Here is a 24,175-nt window from a genome sequence, read left to right as displayed (position 1 = left end):
AGAGTTATGACCTGTTGATCTACCTGATCAACGAGGGTTTATATTGGTATATTAACCATCGGTATAGCTTCAGGTAGCTTCAGTGAATCATGATGGATACCCTTCGCCATGTTGGATTGTTATGGGTCCTCCAGGATCTCCATAGAGTTATGACCTGATGATCTATCTGATCAACGGGGGTCTATATTGGTATATAAACCATCGGTATAGCTTCAGGTAGCTTCAGTGAACCACGATAGATACTCTGGGGTACGTTGGATTATTATGGGTTCTCCAGGAACTCCATAGAGTTATGACCTGATGATCTACCTGATCAACGAGGGTTTATATTGGTATATTATCCATCGGTATAGCTTCAGGTAGCTTCAGTGAATCACGATGGATACCCTTCGCCATGTTGGATTGTTATGGGTCCTCCAGGAACTCCATAGAGTTATGACCTGATGATCTACCTGATCAACGGGGGTCTATATTGGTATATAAACCATCGGTATAGCTTCAGGTAGCTTCAGTGAACCACAATAGATACTCTGGGGTACGTTGGATTATTATGGGTCCTCCAGGAACTCCATAGAGTTATGACCTGTTGATCTACCTGATCAACGAGGGTTTATATTGGTATATTAACCATCGGTATAGCTTCAGGTAGCTTCAGTGAATCACGATGGATACCCTTCGCCATGTTGGATTGTTATGGGTCCTCCAGGAACTCCATAGAGTTATGACCTGATGATCTACCTGATCAACGGGGGTCTATATTGGTATATAAACCATCGGTATAGCTTCAGGTAGCTTCAGTGAACCACGATAGATACTCTGGGGTACGTTGGATTATTATGGGTCCTCCAGGAACTCCATAGAGTTATGACCAGATGATCTACCTGATCAACGAGGGTTTATATTGGTATATTAACCATCGGTATAGCTTCAGGTAGCTTCAGTGAATCACGATGGATACCCTTCGCCATGTTGGATTGTTATGAGTCCTCCAGGAACTCCATAGAGTTATGACCTGATGATCTACCTGATCAACGAGGGTCTATATTGGTATATTAACCATCGGTATAGCTTCAGGTAGCTTCAGTGAACCACCATGGATATTCTGGGGTACGTTGGATTGTTATGGGTCCTCGAGGAACTCGAAGAGTTATGACCTGATGATCTACCTGATCAACGAATGTTGGTCTATATGGGTCCAACAATCCAACGAACTCCAGGGCATCCATCGTGGTTTACTGAAGCTACCTGAAGCTATACCGATGGTTAATACACCCATATAGACCCCCGTTGATCAGGTAGATCATCAGGTCATAACTCTATGGAGTTCCTGGAGGACCGATAACAATCCAACGTACCCCAGAGTATCCATCGTGATTCACTGAAGCTACCTGAAGCTATACCGATGGTTAATAGACCCATATAGACCCTCGTTGATCAGGTAGATCATCAGGTCATAACTCCATGGAGTTCCTGGAGGACCCATAACAATCCAACGTACCCCAGAGTATCCATCGTGATTCACTGAAGCTACTTGAAGCTATACCGATGGTTAATATACCAATATAGACCCCCGTTGATCAGGTAGATCATCAGGTCATGGATGGATGGAGTTCCTGGAGGACCCATAACAATCCAACATGGCGAAGGGTATCCATCGTGATTCACTGAAGCTACCTGAAGCTATACCGATGGTTAATATACCAATATAAACCCCCGTTGATCAGGTAGATCATCAGGTCATAACTCCATGGAGTTCCTGGAGGACCCATAACAATCTAACGTACCCCAGAGTATCCATGGTGGTTCACTGAAGCTACCTGAAGCTATACCGATGGTTAATAGACCCATATAGACCCCCGTTGATCAGGTAGATCATCAGGTCATAACTTCCGGGAGTTCCTAGAGGACCCATAACAATCCAACATGGCGAAGGGTATCCATCGTGGTTCACTGAAGCTACCTGAAGCTATACCGATGGGTAATATATACATATAGACCCCCGTTGATCAGGTAGATCATCAGATCATAACTCCATGGAGTTCCTGGAGGACCCATAACAATCCAACGTACCCCAGAGTATCCATGGTGGTTCACTGAAGCTACCTGAAGCTATACCGATGGTTAATAGACCCATATAGACCCCCGTTGATCAGGTAGATCATCAGGTCATAACTCCATGGAGTTCCTGGAGGACCCATAACAATCCAACGTACCCCAGAGTATCCATGGTGGTTCACTGAAGCTACCTGAAGCTATACCGATGGTTAATAGACCCATATAGACCCCCGTTGATCAGGTAGATCATCAGGTCATAACTCCATGGAGTTCCTGGAGGACCCATAACAATCCAACGTACCCCAGAGTATCCATGGTGGTTCACTGAAGCTACCTGAAGCTATACCGATGGTTAATAGACCCATATAGACCCCCGTTGATCAGGTAGATCATCAGGTCATAACTTCCGGGAGTTCCTAGAGGACCCATAACAATCCAACATGGCGAAGGGTATCCATCGTGGTTCACTGAAGCTACCTGAAGTTATACCGATGGGTAATATATACATATAGACCCCCGTTGATCAGGTAGATCATCAGGTCATAACTCCATGGAGTTCCTGGAGGACCCATAACAATCCAACGTACCCCAGAGTATCCATGGTGGTTCACTGAAGCTACCTGAAGCTATACCGATGGTTAATAGACCCATATAGACCCTCGGTGATCAGGGAGATATCTATGGCATGACTTCCGGGAGTTCTTGGATACCCATATTTGTGGATGGCCCCTTATCCGTGTTTTGTGGATGACCCCTTATACGAATGTTTCATTTATATGTAAATAAAGTACATTTAAAAAGAAAACCCCATTTTACGCCAAAACCCCGAAATAACGCTCCCCCGATTTGCGCCAATTAGAGCGTTATTTGGGGGGAGCGTTATTTCGGGGTTTGAGCGCAATTCGGGGGGCGCAAAACGGGGGAGGCGCAATCGGGGGGAGCGTATTTAGGGGATTTAGTGTACTTGAATTGCAGTTGTTTTCATGTTACGATGAGTCTATGTTTTTTCTTGCCGCAAACCAAATTTCAGCAATACATTTTGAGATCACGCGCTGAAGGTGTGAATAAAGTTATTGTTGCTATTAAACTTGCAATTAATAATTAACCTCTGTTTAATTTTTCATGATTATTTGCAGTAAACAATCGGCACAAGCAACCAAAACAAAGTATGAACAAAAAGTATCACAAAGCAGTTGCATATCAAGCCAGAAGCAATATTTTAGTCTTTCTAGGAAAACACTTTTCGCTGGTTGACATTTTGGACAACTTGTCATATTTGGTTATTGCTCAAATTTGCTTGCCTCTGCAATTTGCTCTAAAGTAGCGCGCTTCCTTTTTCTTGCAGTTGAGATGATGCACTGGTGGCTGAGATCTTTTAGGGGAAGTGGGGTTAATCGAGCAAATTTATAAAAAAAAATGATGACGAAATTCTTCAGAATTAAAAAATAAATCAAAACAATTTAAATAAAAATTATACAGAAAATCCCTATGGTCAACCTTTCATCTCCTGTTTTCCTCAACATGGGAGCGACATCACTTTCGGTGATGATGAAAAAAGACTGTGCAACAAAATTTGTACAACTTCCTTTGGATCACAACTTCCTGCGGGCATCACAATGACAAAGGGCTTTCTAGAAGACGTTTTTTTTTCTTATTTTTTAAGCAGCAGACAGATTATTTCTGATCCAGTAGTGTTGTGACCTTTGAGGCTGTCATGTGTTGGCATAAAATTTAAATTTAGCTTTTCTTCGGTGGAATGAAAATCTTTAATGTGTATCTTTTTCTCAAAATCAACTAGATTTGCGATATACGACAAAACAGAACCTTAAACATCTTTTGCTTATGGACCAACATCCTGCGAAAAAATATGCCCTCATCTTTGGTTAGAACCATCAACGATGGCTTTACGTCGGTGGTGTAATTATCTCATCTATAATTCATACCTTAATTAAAATGTTGCCGACATTGCGCTCTAGACATGGGCTCTTTAAGACGTTCCAGAAACGCGTTTTGGCCTGTTCATAGTTGTAAATTTTGATGGATGCAATAAAATAAGGAACTTCCTTTTGAAGAATATTTGCAAAAATAGAACAATTTTAATGTTTCCTTTTTCGAAAAGGATAAAGTTTTATATCAAACTAGTATTTTTAATCATCTTAATTTACGAAATATAAAAAAAACTGCATCAACATTACATTCCACAATTTTTTTTCATTCTAACATACACATTCTGGTTTAGTTGAAATAGTTATGAAACATAATTTCATATTTTTTTTTTTACTAAGGTTAGCTTTTAAAAATTGAGCATAAAAGTGGATTTTTTGTGTAATTTGGCATTTAAAAAAATCAACAGTTGAAAAATGTCACGTATGGCTTGAAATATTTCTGCAAGGTTTGTGAACATGCTAGACAAAAGGCCTTACGATACATCCTTTTTAAGGCATGCGCACTACATTATTGCAAGAACATGTACAAGTTTACCCCTGAAAAAAAGCTGCTTCTGAGAGCTTATTCTTGCAGATAAAAGTTTCAAGTTAAGTCTGACTTGAGATAAGAGTTTAAATGCCATAAAAAAAGCTCAATTTAAATCTTCCTTTATATTACGAGCAAATAACTGTTATCAACTATAATAACACACCAGCAATCATGCAACCCAAAATTTTACATAAGGTACAAAGAAGTTGCAAAATGTGTAGGGTAAGGTAGTTATCAATGAGACACTTTTAGTTTTCAACTTTCAACGCTTTTGGTATTTTTTTCATCAGCATGTTTTAATGAGCTTTTTGCTGCATTTTCTTTCATTTGAAGTGTTTTTACATTGACCAAAACATGAGATTGATCCGACATCTACAGCCAGAGTCTCTTTGAAGACGCACTTGGCAGGAACAATGAGACAGCTGGGGAACAATGAGAACTCTACGAAAATCAATACTTTTCCAGTAAAACATCATCTTTTTGTATTGTTCCATTGCAGGAGGGTTGCCTTGAAAATTTTAAAGTAAATTTTTCAACTTGAAACTTTAATTAACAAAAGTTATACTCAGAGCCGTACCTTGTGTCTACGGCGCCCTTGGCGAATCATCAATTTGGCGCCCCACCCAAAATTACAAGCATTTTGATAAACTGGTTTTATTTTTCAATGATTGCCTCAATGAGTTTTGATTGTATAATTGCAATTGGAGACCTTGTGATGGTTAAAATCATAAACACAGTATTTTTATTGTTTTATTTTTCAAATTGATTTGAGATAGGTTGAATTGAAAATTTATTGAAGGAATTAAGTTGGCTGAATATTTTCTCAGATTTCATAAAATCGGTTCTGTTTTTCTTAATTTATTTTTCAGACAAATGCACAGAATTGAATACTCAATCCTGATGAGTTTTAATTTCGGTGTAATTAGAAAAAAAATCCTTCTTCAAAATTATGAAAAATAATAAGTATAATTTTTCAACATGCAGCGGCAGAACCGAATCCCGTCAAAATCAATTAATGATCATTCAAAATCCAGCGCAATTCATGATGAAACTTATTTTAATTATAATAATAATTGGTGAAAATATGAAGATAAATAATTTTTATTATTTTTATAGATTCGCCCATACTATGTCTGGAATATATTTTATGTTTTTTTTTTGTTAAATTATGTTGTTCATTGATTTTTTTTTCATTCATATTTTTAAATTTATTTTTAAATCATAAAATTTAATTCCATATTCTAGAAAATTGTTTGTTTTTAAACAAAGCTTCAAAGCAAAAAATCCATTGGTAAAATCGCATGCAAAAGCATGCACATCACCTTCGTCAAAATAAACACTTAATATTACACACTGCATGTACATTTTTTGCAAACACAAAAAAAAGTTGCAACCGACGGGATTTAAACCCAAACATCAACACTAAGGACTGGCGCCTTAGCCAACTCGGCCATCAGACCGATGAAGAATGGAAAGGATAAACGTATATATGAGCTTGATATTTCGGTCAAGTAGGTTTCCAAGGCTACATATTTCAGGGTGTAATATTACATAAAATTTCATAAAATAATGCAAAATTCATTTTACAACCAGGCCTTTTACACGCAGCTGGATTACTACTTTTTTTTGCTGTATGTATGAATATTTCCTATTTGTTTGGTTTTAACTGAAACTATTTTTTCTGAAAATAAAGTTCTAAATAGTTTCTCATTGTCAGAGCTATTAAGACGATTAAAAAAGTAAATGTGTAAATTTTGGCGAAATAACACTTGAACAGTAGCGTGGCTCACGGATATATAAAAAAGACAAAAATGTTTAATTTTTAGTGCCTCAAATGGAATTTGCAAGTACTATAGTGTCAGAAACTATCCTGAAATTTTAAGCGAATTTGGTTAATGTTTAGTTGTTCCACTCTAGTCCTGAAGTTATAATTAAACTTAAATAAATTTAATTAATTCATTTTTCACATTATAACACATCTTCATGAAAGTTTTCCTATACCCTTTGATTTTTTCTCAAATTAGAGGTTTCTTATAGGTTTTGAACCGGGGAACAACTTTGTAGAACATCACAAATTTTTAGAGCACTTTATATTGTTTTTCCATACTCCAAAAAATATCCTGTATCTTTTCACGATCAATTTCTAGCGCTTTACGATGTTTTACAAAGTTGTTCCTTCACCCATACGGCGATCGCATGATTGTGATGCATGGCGGCATGAAAGTATATCAGAATCTGCATGAAAACTGTCCTCATGCATTTTTTGCGATATAGGGGTGTGACATTTTTGCCCGTTATCGACAATTATCGACATTACCGACGGCTTTTTGGTTGTATTTCACAAAAAAAAACCCTTAACAGAACGAGGATTGAACCACCAACTTCTTGGTTATTGGTCCGACACGCTACCACCGCGCCATGGACGCTTGATGAAATGTGAGTGAAAGAGCACCAACATATTCTTCTCTTTGGTGTGTTGATCTTGGACGGGCCAGCTTTATATGTGTTGGTGAGAACTGCAGATCGCTGAAATAGGGACGTGGTGTACATCGTGCTGCCACCTGGTTTTTTTAAGCGCAAGAGTGGAAAAGTGCTGAGTCATCGTCTAAAAATAGACGGCGTCCTATCTCGCCCAGCAAAATGAAGTCGATAAAGTAGTCGGTTTCGATGAGAAAAAGTGGAAAATGTGGTCTAAAAATAGCGACGCCATCCCCCTATGTTTACACGCGGGCAAAAATGATCTACGGGCTTGCTGCAAAAAATGTTATAAAATGTGACATTTTCTGCAGCAAATCCACTGTTGCAGATTTTGAGATATATATTTCCTTTGGGTGTTGGATCAAAATCTGTAAGAAACCTAAGAATAGGAAAATTTGATAAGGTTTTGAGAAACTTTCTCTAAGAAGAGGTTAAAACTGAAACATTCCCAAAGTATTTTTTTTGAAGTTCCATACTAACTTCAGGTCAATGGTGAAAGTACTAATCCACAGAGTAAGACAGAGTTCGCACTGCCTCTTGATTTTTGGTTCAACTTGGTGGTACATCGCAGGTACATCGCACGCCTACTACCAGCAAACCTTATGGAGCCAACAAATTTGATGACATTTCTTCGGACTGGGCACTCTGGGTTACTCTGTGACTAAACCTTAACCAAATACACAGTAAAAAAAATCTTTGTAAAATCGCATGCAAAAGCATGCACATCACCAACATTAATTTATTTTTCTTTTGTACATGCTTATTATGTACACGTTTTCGCATACAATATAACATGCTTTTGCTCACAAAGGTGATGTGCATGCTTTTGCATGCGATTTTACCATCGGATTTTTTGCTGTGTACGCTCAAAAATTCAGGCTAGCTTTTGGGGCCATATTGCTCTAAAATTCCGGTATAGACGTTCGAAATTGAATACTTTTGTCTTTTTCATATAACCGTGAGCCACGCTATTAATCAATAAATTGTGAAAAATCTAAGTGTGTAGACATTTGCCAACACCGGTTAAGCTGAAAATAGAGAATGAGATTCAGAGAAGCTTGTGTGTTCTGTAAAACATTTTTTTTTTTCTTGAAAATATATTGTTGATTTTATTGATGAAAATTTACAGCAGTTTTCCTATTTCAAAACTCTAGTATTTCGAAAAAGCATAGGCAAATTTCAATGCACGAAGTTGCTTATAAAAGGGAAATAGTGCTGAAACAGTCTAAATTTTAAAACAAAAATTATGTGTTTCAATGCTAAAATCTAGAGTATTTTTAAAGGTTCTATCCTATAAACAAAATATTCATTTTTAGCTTTTTGGATGTTTCTTGATACCTCTGATTCAAGGCGCTTTGAAAAACACTCAAAAAGCAAAAAGTCTAAATTTGGTTTATAGGACTACTTCAAAAAAAAATCTAGAAATAATTTCTATTTTAAAGAAGTTTATAATATGACAACAACGTGAAAAAACATACAGTTGGACAATATTTTAGTCTGGAAAGTATGGCTTAAACTTCATTGTATAACGGTCTAAACTTTAACGCTGTATTAATTTTGAAAAGCTCTTTTATAACTCCTTGATCTATCTGCCACTTCAGCGCCCTGCCCCTTTTTTGATGACAAATTAAATTTAGCATTAAATGTAAATTTTCAAGAACACTTCGGTAGAAATATTCATACAATTGATTTTGACGCCCCTAAATCATTTTTTTATTATATGCTAAACGAAATTATCTAGTAATTTGTAGTTATACTTTATATTTTGGCACCCTTTCTCTTTTAAATTCCTAATGAGGATGTTATAACTGACATTAAAAATAAGTACAATCACCGATTTCGGCGCCCCCCAAAGGTCTTGCGCCCTTGGCGGTCGCCAACTGCGCCAACCTCTAGGTACGGCGCTGGTTATACTAAAAAGTATTTAAATTTTGTAAAATCCATTTATTTATACCAAAAAATATTATATTTTTGGTTAAATAGAGTTAAAACTTAATAAATATGCCAAAAAAATATTTTCAATTCATATATTGAAAGATTTACATAGATTTTGAAAACTTTAATGAAGAAAAATCAAAGTGTCTCATTACCCATGGGCTGAAAAGAGTGGGGAACAATAAGACAGCCCTGGATTCTGAGTGTATTCTGAAATTTGATCAAATCTAATTAAAGGACATTATAACCTAACTTATGCCCTATGAAATGACGAAAGAAATTTAAAGAAATATTAGTTTTGGTGTTAATGGCAGCCTACGAGCGGAAAAGTAATTTTTGTCCATAATTTACTTTTACATCCCAGAATCAAACATTTATGAATAACTTTGCAAGGAGGTACCCATAACCGATGTCAATATTATGGCAGACATGTATCCAGTAGACACACCTTTCCCCTAAATATGATTGGTTGAAACTACGACTTGTGAGAGCCATTTTATCATTGTTCCCGTGTTTCATTGATGACTACTCTATCCTACAGATGCTTATGTTTTATAAATGTTTGTTTATGAAGATAAGCTTTGATTATACTTTTCTACAAATCGTGTTTCATTCTTGTATTGATTGAAAAAATACTTCTAATTAATAAAAAAAAACACATAAATAGAATAAAAATGATTGCATTACCTTGTTCATGTTGATTCACTTTAGTGCAAACACTTTTCCCACCATTCTACAAATTCCAAGCAAGGTTCGGTTTCGTTAGAGTAAGTGGGGAGAAAAAAAATCATTTATAATCTTATTACAATGAATAAAATATGACTGGATAAAAATTATCTGGAATTTTAAAATTCAAATATCTCAAACCAAAAAAATGTAAAATATTTTCCGCTTGATTTTTTTATTCGTTTATCAATTTCTTTACTCTTTACAAACATCACATGAAATAAACAACTTAATAAATGTTTAATATCTAAAATTATGATTGTATAAGGCCGTTGCAAATATTTTTTGAAGTTTATGTTCCCCGATTCTGATCAAGAGAAGAGGGGGGCGGGTGACAAAAAATAAAAAATAAAATTATAAATGAAATTACTTGCAACGGTGTCAACTTTGTAATGCAAAAAGTGTTTTTTGAATGCATTATACATCTGTCCAGTTTTTTTGCAATCATTAATTTCCAAAATTTCTAAGTATTAACGAAAATTTTATTTTGTGCGAGAAAAAAATAATTGCGGTGCTGTGCATTGAAATTTCATAAAATTTCCAAATATTTTTAAACGTGCCCAAACATGCTTTTAAGAGGCATTTTAGATTCTATTTCCATTGAATTTTTGATGTTTTTTTTTTTTTTTTTTGAAAAAAATATTTGTTTGCCCCCTGACCAATTTTAAAGGGGGGGGACATAAACTTTGAAAAATATTTGCAACGACCTAAATAGTGATTCCATGCATTCAAATTATCAAAGCATGAAGATTGAGTGAAGTTTGAAACGCAAAGCAAACTCAAACTAGCCTTACAACTTTGGCACTACTCGTCATCCCAACTGACAGCGACTCCCAACGATTGTTGAAGGTACGACACTATTATCGCACTGTCACACTTTTCTCCCCCGAACCATCAACAATTTGGGTGAAACAAAAAAGAATCGAAAGGGTGGTGGATTTGGGGACCATTTTGGGCAGCATTAGCGTGGCGCCTCGCAGACGAGCGCCCCAAATATTTCGCATCTTTCTCTCGACGGAACCGATCCGTTTTGGAGACTTGGGTTGATTTTCTTCGTTAGTTTTCCTTCTGTTTTTATTTTTTGATGGTACGCCTGGTTGGCGTGGTGGAAAGTTGGTGTGAGGTTTTCGTAACAGCAGATATGAAGTGTAGGACGAAGATGTGTTGTGACCGGTTCATTTGGGAAGACTTTGGTTTTAAGTTGGCAGATGCCTCAAAATCAGATGAACTTAGAGTATTGAATAACACATCACATAAGTTTATCGCAAAAGAACTAAGTAACTTTAATAATATCAATAACAAACAAGGTACACCCAAAGTTAAAGAACGAGGGGATAGTTCTCACGAAAAGAAACGTGAGGAAAGTGCTATATTGCGAGAGTATAGTCCTCTCGCGTGTTCATTCGTTCATTGGAACAGTTCATCCTATGAGTGGCTTATATGGACAAACGACCGCCACCGAACCATGGTGGCCCATACGGCAAAGGCACGGTTCAAAATGCCGAAGGTCTTGGGTTCGAGTCTCGGTACCGGTACTTTTTTTTTGATAGATGAACTTTTTTGGAAAATGAACCATGAGTAAAGTACTCTCGGTAATTTCGGGATATATCCTCTCCGTCCGCACACAGTACCATTTTACTACCGAATCGTGCTCTTTATCCTCTCGTATGCCGATGCCCAGTTCTGCACCCAAAATTCAGAGTCGAGATAATCGTTCTCTCAAAATTTATTGAGGGCTCAGTGCCAAAATCGATAGAATAATGGTACCAACTCACACCATCATAACAAATGAGTTCATTCGTTAGTTGAATCAATAAATCTCCAACAAGTGTCATACATCGACTTCTGACTTCTCCTTGGTCACCAAGCTGTGGTGGCCGAGGCAGCTAAGTCATTGGATTGATTTGTCAAAGGTCTCTGGTTCGATTCCCGTTGTCGACACTTTTGGTTTTTTGTTTGACGGATGAACTTTTTTTAACCTCGAGAGAATAGTTCTATCGCCCATCTCGCGCTGTGTTCTCTGCGTCCGTGAATGGTACCACTATTCTCTCGACTCGAGACCATCATTCTCTCGGACTAGCGCTGCCAGTTTTGGGTGTGGGTGTACGAAATTCCAACGAAGAATCTATCTATCGATATAAAGATCCCCAAAACGGTGTTATACCCACTCCAAAATGTTTATTTAGCAATTCTAAGGTATTGGCATTTAGTTGAATTAAAAGTTTGAAAAATTAAGTTTAGATAAGCTTTATATAGAATTTCCAGAGTTATATAGAGCAATTCCATGCCAAATAGGGAATCGGTTGTACCCGACCCTCTCCGATTTCAATGAAACTTTGTAGACATGTTATCCTTCGCTTATATAAGCCATTTTTGTGTATATGGAGCCAGTTCCACTCGATAATGACATTTGAGAAGGGCGTAAGTGTTTTAAATATTTTTGTAATTCGTAATTTAAATATTTCTGTATTTCGAAGCCGTTGCATCGTATCAAAAAGTGGTCAAAGACAAACTTGTAGGAAATTTGACGGGCTTTTCGATAAAAATACACTGAAAGAAAAAAACACCCAACTTTAATGAGATTTTTTTATTTTTAAGTTCAAAAGTCATATTTGAGGGGGAGCCCACGATTTTTTTTCGTTCAAAATTTTTGTGAAGATAGCCTAAGATGTTACAAAAAGACTCACGAAAAATGCAGGATGGAGCAACTCACCTAAAAAAATACAAAAATCATTTACTGAAACTGTTTTTTTGAAAAGTGCTCTAAACGTCAAAATTTTCAAAAACCGAATACGGGAATCGATTCTCCAGACAATTTTACATAAAAGTCTCCATATTGACCATTGTCCTAAGTCCAATCCTTGTAAAGTTACAGCGGTTTTAAAAATAAAAATGAAGAAAAAATAGGTTTTTTGATGGTTTTTGGCAATTTCTATATGACAGACTTGATTTTTCAGTCTCGTAAATATTTTTACCGGAAAGCTCGTCCAATTTCCCATCAGTTTGTCTTTGACCACATTTCAATTGGATGTATGGGCTTACAGATATAAGCTAATTTACTATCCAGGTTACTATACTACACTGAAAAAATATGATGTTTTCAATTATGAGCAATGTAATTAGCTTATATCTGCAAGCTCATACATCCAATTTAAATGTTGTCAAAGACAAACTTATGGGAAATTTGACGAGCTTTCCGGTAAAAATATTTACGAGACTGAAAAATCAAGTCTGTCATATAGAAATTGCCAAAAACCATCAAAAAACCTATTTTTTCAACATTTTTATTTTTAAAACCGCTGTAACTTTACAAGGATTAGACTTAGGACAATAGTCAATATGGAGACTTTTATGTAAAATTGTCTGGAGAATCGATTCCCGTATTCGGTTTTTGAAAATTTTGACGTTTAGAGCACTTTTCAAAAAAACAGTTTCAGTAAATGATTTTTGTATTTTTTAGGTGAGTTGCTCCATCCTGCATTTTTCGTGAGTCTTTTTGTAACATCTTAGGCTATCTTCACCAAAATTTTGAACGAAAAAAAAATCGTAGGCTCCCCCTCAAATTTGACTTTTAAACTTAAAAATAAAAAAATCTCATTAAAGTTGGGTGTTTTTTTCTTTCAGTGTATTTTTATCGAAAAGCCCGTCAAATTTCCTACAAGTTTGTCTTTGACCACTTTTTGATACGATGCAACGGCTTCGAGATACAGAAATATTTAAATTCCGAATTACAAAAATATTTAAAACACTTACGCCCTTCTCAAATGTCATTATCGTGTGGAACTGGCTCCATATACACAAAAATGGCTTATATAAGCGAAGGATAACATGTCTACAAAGTTTCATTGAAATTGGAGAGGGTCGAGAAAAAAGTACCTGAAAAATTCCTGTTTTGGGCTGGAATTGCTCTATAAGCTTTTATACTAAGTAGTTAGTAAACTTTATATTCAATTCAAATTATTTTTTTCATCAGTCAAGGATACCTATTTGGAGTTGGGAGATTGGATTTATGGTGATTTGTCAACAAATAACTTTATTTATGTTAATTTTTCGAAAGGTGTACAAACTTTTTTTTGCACTTTTTTTGATTTCTGTAATAGTAGGGGAGAGTGGGGAGACTTGATCCCCGGGGAGACTTGATCCCAAGCCTGTATCTCGTCAGCATGTGGGTAAACAATTAGTTTTGTTCTGGAAAGTTGTGCGAAATTGACTAAAACTCATTGTAGAAAACAAAGAAAAAAAATAAAAAATGTTTAGATTGAGTTACACACATTTTTCAAAGAAGTGCTGCAAAAAACTTCCAAGAGATTTTTTCATTTGTTTTGATAAGTATAGAAACTACTCAAAAATTATTTAAAAAAATATTTTATATACATGAATTGTTTGATAAACATATCAAATCCAAAACCCTTACGCATTCGACGTTAAATTTATCGTCATACTATTTCTACAATTAATTGTTTAAAAAAGTGCGTTTAGGGAGACTTGATCCCTGCATTTTTACAGTCACTGGAATCAGCCTAAAGATGAAATAATTGGGCTGGGTTTTTGTACATAGGTTCCTTTAGTATTTTTGTACATAACTTACTGCAGTTTGAACCATTTTTCAAAAGTTTTGTGAACAAAAATTACCAGCTTTTGTAAACATGCTCAATTTTTTTTCTAAAAAAGATAATTTTAAGTTTTTAAATATTTTGCATGCTAAACTTGTTATATTTTGAACACAAACGTACAGGTTTAATGTTAAATTGCTGTAACTTATAGAAAAATAAAAGTTTGGATGAATAAAAAACATTTTGCTTAAGATTTCTTCAAAATGTTGAAAGGGGGATCAAAATACCCCCAACATTTTGAAAACGCCGGTTTAAAATATTATTTTAAAACGCTTGGCATGAGTCGAAGAGTTTATCTGATGAAATACCCTTATCAGCCAAACATAGTTGAATGTTTAAGCTTTCAATTCATGCAAAAAGATCATAGTTTTGTGAGAAATTGACAGAGTTATGTGCGATACAAAAAAATGGGATCAAGTCTCCCCACTCTCCCCTATTTGTTATAGAACTTTTTATAAAAATCATCTTTTCATGACCTTTTTGTAGCAAAATGTTCGGTATGAGTTTCTGAACAAAACGTAGTACTAGGTTTCTGTCAAACTTTAAATAGTGCCCAAGGGGTGTAAATACTTTTTTTTCATACTGTTGATGAAAAATACGTTTTTCCAGAATTCTGAGTACGCTAGTACGTTTTTCGAATGCTCAAAAATAAAATTGAGCTTGGATTTGTGACAAGGGATAGAAATTATCCCAAAGGACAAACTTAACGTAAATCGAAGAGGGGTCTGGGCAACACCTGTGTGAGTTGGCGAATAAATACCCTGACTTCATATATAGCATTTCTTCTTAAATGGTTTGAATTAAATGATTGGTATAGAATACTAATAATCATATATCATGTTGCACTTTAAAATTTTGAAGAAGAAAAAACAACGCATCTTAACGACGCTCGGATTGAATGACAACTTTGGCATCGATGACATCTCCAGGATGATTTGTCAAAATACCTTTGGCGCCTGGCCATCTCGTTTGAATCTCGCGGCATGTAGCGCCGATGTCAACATCCACTCTCAAACATTTATGGGAGAAGAGACCTGTCAATCCTAGCACCCAACATCGCGCTTTTCACGTGCTTCTTCCTGTCTGTATGTTCTCTCTCGCTGGACCTCGCTCATCGCTCTCGCATTTTCTCCATATTTTTGAGCTCTATTTTCGCTAAATTTTCATCCTCTTTCTCTCTCTCTCGGGGGGAAAACTCGCTCTCCCTAGCAAGGAGCCGTCCGGAAAGCTTCCTGCTCGCCAGTCCACGCCGTACAACTATCCGCGAAAGCACCGTTTTTTCCTCGACACGCTGCGCGCTGTCTCTCGGACACACACCGTTTGACACCCCCCCCGTAACTCACACTCACACTGTAACTGCATACACACACACACGAACAACTCTCACACAAACACCGATTCACACACATACACACTTTGAGTTTTTGAGTTTGAGGTCCTGTGAGCAGACGAGACACACACGATTTCGTGAAAGGATAAAAAGAAGTTCGCTTTTTTCGCCGTGCAATTTTCGTTTATCGAGATTTTTCACCGGAAAAACGAGGCAGGAGAGCGAAAAGCAAGAAGAAGGTATTCTTTTGCTGGGTGAAATTTTCAGTGGAGTGCATTTTGAGTGTAAATATTAAGTAGTGAAATGAAGCGAAAAAGCTGGGGCATCCCTTAAGTTAGGCTCGGGCGCGGGTGTATTTGTGTAAAAGTGTGTGCGAAGGGAAGCTGCGTTGGAAGGAAAATCTTCTCAACCACGACGACGCGACGACCGTGGCAAAGTGGAAAAAACGGTGAAAATGGGAAAATGAGATGTCCTGCAGGCAAAATGGTGCTTCGCCCCCTCGTGCGCCGAATGAAAAAGCAAGGATCTGGCCAAATTTATATAACTACCCTTAACACGCGAGCGACCTGAGGAGTGTGTATGTCCTTAAGTGGTTCCTTCCACGGGAGGGGGTCGTTGAAAACGAGGTGAAAAATCGGTGTGAACCCCACCAAGAAAATGACTGGAAAAACCTCCGAATCGTCGATGCAAAAATCTACAAACTACAGACTTCCTGTGGAATTAAGGGGGGGGAGGGGGTCCATTAGGAGGGTGGCACCACAGATTCAACCATGCGATAGTGGAGTTAAACCCTTCACGATGACGACGACGGCGGCGGTTCCAGACCCGTGACTCCACCACAATTCCCACCTGGGGTCGGGACCGGGATATTCCTGAAAAGTGAGGGAGGGGGAGAGTCGACGGTGGAGGCTCCCAGCAAATGAATAAATCAATAAATTTGCATTTTCTTCAGCCGACAGACAGCACTGGCTGGCTGACTGGTGTCTTGGGAGGCATTGGGGGCGTGTGAAAAAAACAGCCTGATAACGTGCCTTTTTAAGTACCGACTCTTATCGGAGGACGAAAATCTATCGTTTTGTATCGATTTTGAAGCTAGATTTAGGGAACATGAGAGGGAAGTCGCTGGGTTGAGGGTTTTTAAGGGATGAGCTGAGGTTATATTTATGTAGTTGGTAGAAAAAAAAATTGATAACATGTTATGCAAAATCACCAATATTCAGTTAAGGCATTTTTTTTCCTTTACTCATTGTAGTTCAAATGAATTCTTTCTTTTAAATACTTTTGACTTTATTGAAAAGGTAAAAAAGTACTTCAATTAACTTTGCACCAAAAAATCCATGACAAGTTCAAATAACGCCTTTACAAAAAAAACCATTACTATTATTTTGCGAATACTTCTTTTTTGGCAACACTGCTTATGTTTGTTTACATCCAAGTTTGTGTCGCGTATACTTTTTAATCGATTTACGTTTGTAAATTCGCGTTTTCGTCCAATTTTCTTAATTACCATTGATCCTGAGTGACCGTTCTGTGACGATCTGTTGGAGTACAGTGCATTGATTGCGGTTTACCTGTATGCTGCCGTTGTGAAACATCATCACTCCCGACCCGTACAAGATGGCCACCGAGTGCAAGACCTGTGAGGTGGAAATCACTGGGATCGAGAAGATGGTCTGCCGTAGTTGCGCCTCGGCATTTCACCGGTCGTGTATCGACGGCCTCAATCGTACCGCATTTGAGGCCATCGGAAAGTTCCAGAAAAACTGTTACTGGCTTTGTGATGGCTGCGCAGGTCGTTTCGACCAATTCGTACAGTCGATGGATGTTGATGAAGATTCGGGTCAAGCGACTGACGTCGCTAAGCTGAGTGAAGCGGTTGACAAGCTCAGCGGTATCGTGACCGAGCTCTCCGGTCAGCTGAAGGAAAAGAAGGTTGAGCAGAGTTACGCTAACGTCGTTTACCCGGGCTCAAAACGCGAACGAGAGGACGACGAAGAAAAGGAACCTCCGGCGAAGGTCAAACCAGTCTGCGGAACGCGCACGATCCAGCACCAGATCAAAACAGTGGTCAGTGAAAGGGATTTGTTCTGGGTGTACCTTGGTCGTCTAGATCCCTGTCATACCGACTTGGAAATCGCCGAAATGACCCAGGAATGTCTTGAGCTCTCTGAGCTACCCAAAGTGCGGAGACTCGTGAAAAAAGACGCAGACATCTCCAAGTTGTCCGTCGTGTCGTATCGAGTGCTGCTCCCAGACGACTTGCGGGATGTCGCACTTCAAGCGGATACTTGGCCAACGGGAGTTGCGGTTCGGGAGTTTGACTTCGATCTAGGACGGTCTCCTAGATTTCGCCGATTGTGAGCTGTTCGAATGTTCCAGACATCTCATCTGTGTTGCTGTCATGGGACGTTTTACCAAAAGCCGTTTGGAAGTGCCCCGTGCCCCCGTCACAGTTGAGCCAAACCACCATCATCAAACTATTTTTCCGGTTCAGCTGCACGTCCCGGCCCTGTGTTCGGTCACGGCAACGGGGCCTTCCAAGCTGCCACCTCAGGCAAGTACACTCATCCGTTAAGAACCTCACCGCGCCCTGATGCGTTGTCACTTTCTAGTAAGCTGCGATCCGTCGACGAAGAAATGCTAGCAGTCGCCGAAAGATGTGTCGCTGATGGTCCGGGACGCATGTACCGAGGCATTGAGGTTGAACCCCGCTTTCCCGTCACAGCCGTGCCCTTCACCACCAACACGCTTTCCTGTTTGAGTTCGAGCCAGCACAGTCGTCCCGGCCCTGTGAACGGGACCAGAAGCGGGGTCAGCCGCGCACTGCTTTCAGGCAAGTACATGTGGTTTCCCAGAACTATTCTGCCACCTGATGTACCCGAGGTTTTCAGCCAACGCTACGTGCCCACTACCGAACCGCAACCACGACTTGCAGACAATTCAGCATTCTCCGTCCCGGAACAGGATTGTACATTTCAATGTGCACGTGCTGAAATAGCTGATCTGCCGGACCACGTGGATTTTCCCTGCTTCCCCGTCACAATTACGCCGTTCATCACATGGGACCGCCGTTCAGGAGCTTGTTGATCTGTCATCTAATGATGACTCAATTATTGTAACCGGCGATTACAACTTACCGCATCTTGCATGGACCTTTGACGTGGACGTAAACGGTTTCATTCCGTTGAACGCATCTACGGAACAAGAGCTGGCGCTGACCGAAAATGTTGTTGCAACGGGACTCCTCCAAATCTGCTCGCTGGCTAATGTCAACGGAAGAATCCTCGACCTTGCGTTTGTCAACGATACGCTCTCAGTCGAACTGATCGAGCCGCCCAAACCGATCCTCAGAACGGATCGTCATCACAAGCCGTTCATTCTTCGGGTGGACTACCCCGATATCCCAGGCGTGGCAACGAGAATCGAGGATGCTGAGCCGGATTTCAGTCGCTGCGACTTTGACCGTGTCACCGAATCCCTCAGCAGCATTGACTGGGATGACATTCTGCAAGATCAGGACGCCAATACTTCGACTACGATCTTCTACGACGTCCTTTACGAAATCGTGCGACAGTTCGTTCCCTCAAAGCGTGTCTCACGCAACCGGACTGAGAAGCTTCCATGGTGGAATGCTGATCTGCGAAATCGTCGGAACATTCTGAGGAAAGCACGTAAAAGATTGTTCAAAGCCGGCACACCAGAAAATCAAACCGCTGTCGACCGTCTGGAAATCGAGTACGAATTGCTGCAAGACTCACTCTTTCGCGATTACTTGAATCGGGTGCAAGTGGACCTGAAAGACAACCCATCGTCATTCTGGAAATACGTGAGGAGCAGGAAACGTACCAGTGTCCTTCCAACAAGGATTTCGCTCAACGGTTCCACCGCTGAGAATCCGGAGGACGCTGCAAACGTCTTTGCCGACTTCTTCAGTAGCGTGTACGAGGCGGATGCACCTTCTGCTTCGAACGATTATTTGAACGACCTTCCAACATATGATGTCGATTTTCCTCAACCAGAATTCTCACAAGCAGAAGTAAAATCCGCCCTGGACGCTGTCGATCCATCGAAAGGTGCCGGTCCTGATCGGCTCCCACCTTCCTTCATCAAACGGCTTTCTGAGCATTTAGCTAAACCAGTCAGCGTAATTTTCAACCGCTCTCTGTCTGAAGGAACTTTTCCCGATGAATGGAAACTTGCAGCGATCACACCCATTCACAAAACCGGTAGTACTACGGCTGCTGAAAACTACAGGCCAATCTCCATCCTGTCCTGCCTGCCCAAAGTTTTCGAGGTGCTTATCCACGAGGGAATGTACTCTTCCGCCCAGGTAGTAATTTCCGAGTTCCAGCACGGTTTTGTCAAAAAACGGTCCACGGTATCCAACCTGATGGCGTACGTCAGCGCACTGAATGAAAACCTCGAAAAGTTCAAGCAAACTGACGCGATCTACTTCGACTTCGCCAAAGCGTTCGACAAGGTACCCCACACGCTTATTATCGCTAAGTTAGACCGGCTGGGGTTCCCAAGGTGGCTGACAGCATGGATCCGTTCGTACCTTTCGGGGCGGTTTGGCTACGTCCGTCTCGGTGGCGTCCAATCGAGGAATTTCCCGATTCCATCCGGAGTCCCCCAAGGAAGCCATCTGGGACCGCTGATCTTCATTCTCTTCATCAACGACATCTGCCAAAGGTTGCAGTCTCAAAAACTGCTGTATGCTGATGACTTGAAGATCTTCCGTACCGTGGCGTCCACCATTGATTGCGTCGCTCTTCAACAGGACATCGACGCGATTCAGGAGTGGTGTAATCTCAACGGAATGAAGGTGAACCCCAGCAAATGTAAAAGCATCAGCTTCACCAGATCACCCGCTCCAATTCGGTACGATTACACCTTCGACCGCCACGAAATGGACCGCGTCTGCTCAATCAGGGATCTCGGTCTGCTGATCGACCGCAAGCTGAGCTTCTCGGAGCATGTCTCTTCCACAACAGCTAAGGCGTTCGCGTTGCTTGGATTTCTGCGTCGCAACACTGCTGAGTTCGAGAACATCAATGCCCTTAAAGCGCTCTACATCACCATGATTCGAAGCATCTTGGAGTACGCTGTGCAGGTGTGGGCGCCGCACCACGCTAATCAACGTGATCGCTTGGAGAAAGTTCAGCGCCGTTTCACTCTTTATGCCCTTCGCCGTCTGCCTTGGAGGAACGGCGTTTGGCGGTCGAGCTACAGCGACAGATGCACCTTGCTGGAAATGGTGTCACTAGAAAAGCGGCGAACCTTTCTTCAACGGATGTTCGTCTTCGATGTTCTGACCGGTCGCATCGACTGCCCGCAACTCCGAGAAGAAATCACGGTGCATAGACCAACGCGGACGCTGAGGAACCAGCCCCTTCTGAGGATTCCCTTCCATCGTACTCTATATGGATACAACCGACCAATTGACCGCTGCTGCCGAATTTTCAACTCCGTATCTGACGAGTACGAGCCTAGCATGACCAGAGAACGTTTCAAACGAAAAATTCTAGCTCTTTGATGCGATGTGATTTTTTTATGTTATTTGACTGTTTAATTTTATGTTAGTTTTTAAGATATTCAGTCTGTGCGACTCTGGTCGAAGACGGTGAACAATAAACATAAACATAAACAAACATAAATCCGGGAACGATTATATTTATTATTATTTTTTTATATTTGGCTCAAAAAGCCATATGCACTATGCAGCCATATGACAACTGTATAATATTTGAAAAAAAAATATCTAAATTTCAAAATATTAAATAAATCTAGCCTTTTGGTTCTGAGTCGAATGTTTACATTAAGTTAGGTCTAGCAAGTGTATTTGAGTAGTTCAATTTCATGGTCTTTCATAAGTTAGAAGACAAAAGGTACGCATTTATATCTTGAACTAACTATCTACCAAAACTTTGTCTAGCCAAAAATCAAATACTCTTGCACAATATAGCGGATTTTAGACACTACAATCGAATAAAATGTACATAACATGAATGTTTATTTTGCATATTTTTTGAATTTGTATTATATTTCAGGGGCAATTTACAACGCTCAAAACAAAACTTTTTTGATAGAAAATTGCACAAATAGAATGAAGGAGGGCGAATGGATAGGATCCACGTGGTTTATGGATGACCGCTTTCAAAAACAATGTGTCAAAAAACTAACTTAATCCACCTATTTGGTTAATGCCTTCCTCACTCTTTACAAACAGTGGGTGACATGATGGGGCATATACGTTTGGACACAAATTTCATCTATTTGTATTAGATCAAGAATAAACAAAAGTTCAGCTTTCATCTGCATTCAGAAGAATCAAAATCGGATTCAGGGGATCTGAGAACGACGCGACACAAAATTTGGCAAAATTTTACCACATACGAACATCACTCGATCTCCACGGAATTTATTTTCTCAAAATTCAAGGGTTGGAGATAGACAAGATGAATCGATAGAGCGTCGAAAATCAATGCAGTGTGATTTTTTGGGTGATTTTTCCGATTAATATTCATGCTGTACACTCATCCCTCATATTCGGAACAGTTTACAGATCGGCCAATGTTCAATAAATCATATAAAATCGATAATTGAACATAATGATTTGCTTTTACCTTCATGTGGAAGTTTTTCTTGCGATCTTTCGATTGATGTATAGACCGGCTGTACATTTTTACGATTTATATCAAGTTTTCGAAGAAAAACATTGACCATTGAAATCCACAAATTCGGAACACTTTTTTTTTACGATGTAAACAAACTTTTTTTTCTCTCCAGGTGTACATATTTTTTGCAAAATAATGACTTTGCACTTTGAAACCAATAGAACTCATGGTTAGTGATGTTTTATGAATGGTCTGATAACTTTTTTTGTGAAAATATCAGTTAAATTCAGGTGTTCCACAATTGTGGGAGACACAATAACATCCCACAATCATGGAACAGGCAATTTGGAGGCAGTATTTTGCTGCTCTGGATAAAATAGTCTTGAAATGCAGTTTTTGTTTGAAAAGTATTACTTTTACTGGTGAAATAGCAAGAGAATGTCCAAATAAAGGCCTTAAAAATAGCAGGGTCGGCAGAAAAGTTGCATTTTGCATTCTATTGACAAATTACCACAAAAGTGTTCCGAATTTGTGGGTGTTCCGAATATGTGGGATGACTGTATCGTCTTATTTACGAAGATGAAAATAACGTACGACATAAAGTAAAACCTATACCTTTCTTCAGTAAATAGCAAAAACACTATGATTGAAGGTAAAAGAAGCACAAAATCTCAACACTAATACTAATCAAGATCAATGCTTGTAAAATGCTACATAAAGCATGAGAGACAAAGTTTATTTTAAGAAAAAAGTAGCTCAAGCACGATGAATATTTAAACACATTTATTTAGTTCAGTTGTGGTTTCTCACTAAAAAATATAAGCAGTGTATTTTTTGCTATTTTTTGTCTGCTTTTCAAATTGGCGCGATTTAAAAAAATACTAAGGCCGATGCAACTATTAAAAAAAAGTTTATGTCCCTAGCTTCTGGCCTAGGTTGAAGGAGGGGGAGGCAAATAATAAAATTAAAACCATAAAAATTGTAAATAAATTGAAAATATTGTTTGGAAATGCATTGCACACCCGCGCAGTTGATTTGAAACATACAGTATGTAAAAAAAGTATAAGTGCACCCATTGGGCAACCCCTTTCTAAAGCAAAATTTTCGGCATGAGTTTCTGAACAAAACGTAGTACTAGGTTTCTGTCAAACTTGAAATTGTTCACATATGAGCAATTTTCTACCAAAACCGGAAATGGATTTTATTTGTATTTTTTGATTTGGCTCAAACTTTGTGGGGGCCTTCCCTATGACCAAAGAAGCTATTTTGGCAGCTGTCCATACAAAAATGGTATGTAAATATTCAAACAGCTGTAACTTTTGAGAGAATTTTCTGATCAATTTGGTGTCTTCCGCAAAGTTGTAGGTATTGTTGAGAACTTTTGAGAAAAAAATAGGTACACGGAAATTTTTTTTTGCAGATTTTTTAATCAATTTTTTTTTACTAAAACTCAGTTTCCCAAAAACCGTATTTTTTTATTTTCGAGATTTTTTGATATGTTTTAGGGGACAAAAATCCGCAACTTTTGAGCCATAGAGAAACATGGTCAAAAAATCTGCCGCCGAGTTATGAATTTTTGAAAAAAATGTGATTTTTGGAAAAAATCGAAGTTATATGCAAAAACAAGTTTGACATTACTTTTTAATGCAAAATTGAATTTGCAATCGAAAAGTACTTTACAGATTTTTTGATAAAGGGCTCAGTTTTCAAGATATAGCCACCGAAAGTTTGATTTTAGCGAAATATTTGCAGTTTTTCAATGTTTAAAAATAGTGACCATGAGTGACCATTTCTAAAAATATTTTTTTAGGAAAGTTCAGAAAATTTGCTATAAAATTGTCTAAGAGACATTGAAGATGGGACCTCGGGTTGCTGAGATAGAGCCGCTTTAAGAAAAAGAAACACGAAAATGGAAGTTTTCTAAGTCTCACCAAAACAACCCACCA

General features: G+C 38.8%; 1 protein-coding gene across 8 annotated transcripts in view; it reads left to right on the top strand.

Moving 5' to 3' along the window:
* Positions 1-15,529: 15,529 nt before the first annotated feature.
* Positions 15,530-24,175, top strand: part of LOC120425234 (uncharacterized) — a 91,106-nt gene continuing 82,460 nt past the window's right edge. For 5 of the 8 annotated variants that reach the window (XM_039589671.2, XM_039589670.2, XM_039589664.2 and 2 more), the window contains exon 1: positions 15,530-15,851. The gene's annotated coding sequence lies outside the window, so the exon portion shown is untranslated. The other 3 variants (XM_039589669.2, XM_039589665.2, XM_039589666.2) reach the window with 3 other exon arrangements.

The sequence above is a fragment of the Culex pipiens genome, chromosome 3 (genome assembly GCF_016801865.2).
Source record: "Culex pipiens pallens isolate TS chromosome 3, TS_CPP_V2, whole genome shotgun sequence".
Classification (NCBI taxonomy): Eukaryota; Metazoa; Arthropoda; class Insecta; order Diptera; family Culicidae; genus Culex; species Culex pipiens.
The sequence above is the reverse complement of the archived record's forward strand: the minus strand, read 5'-3'. Positions and strand labels throughout refer to the sequence as shown.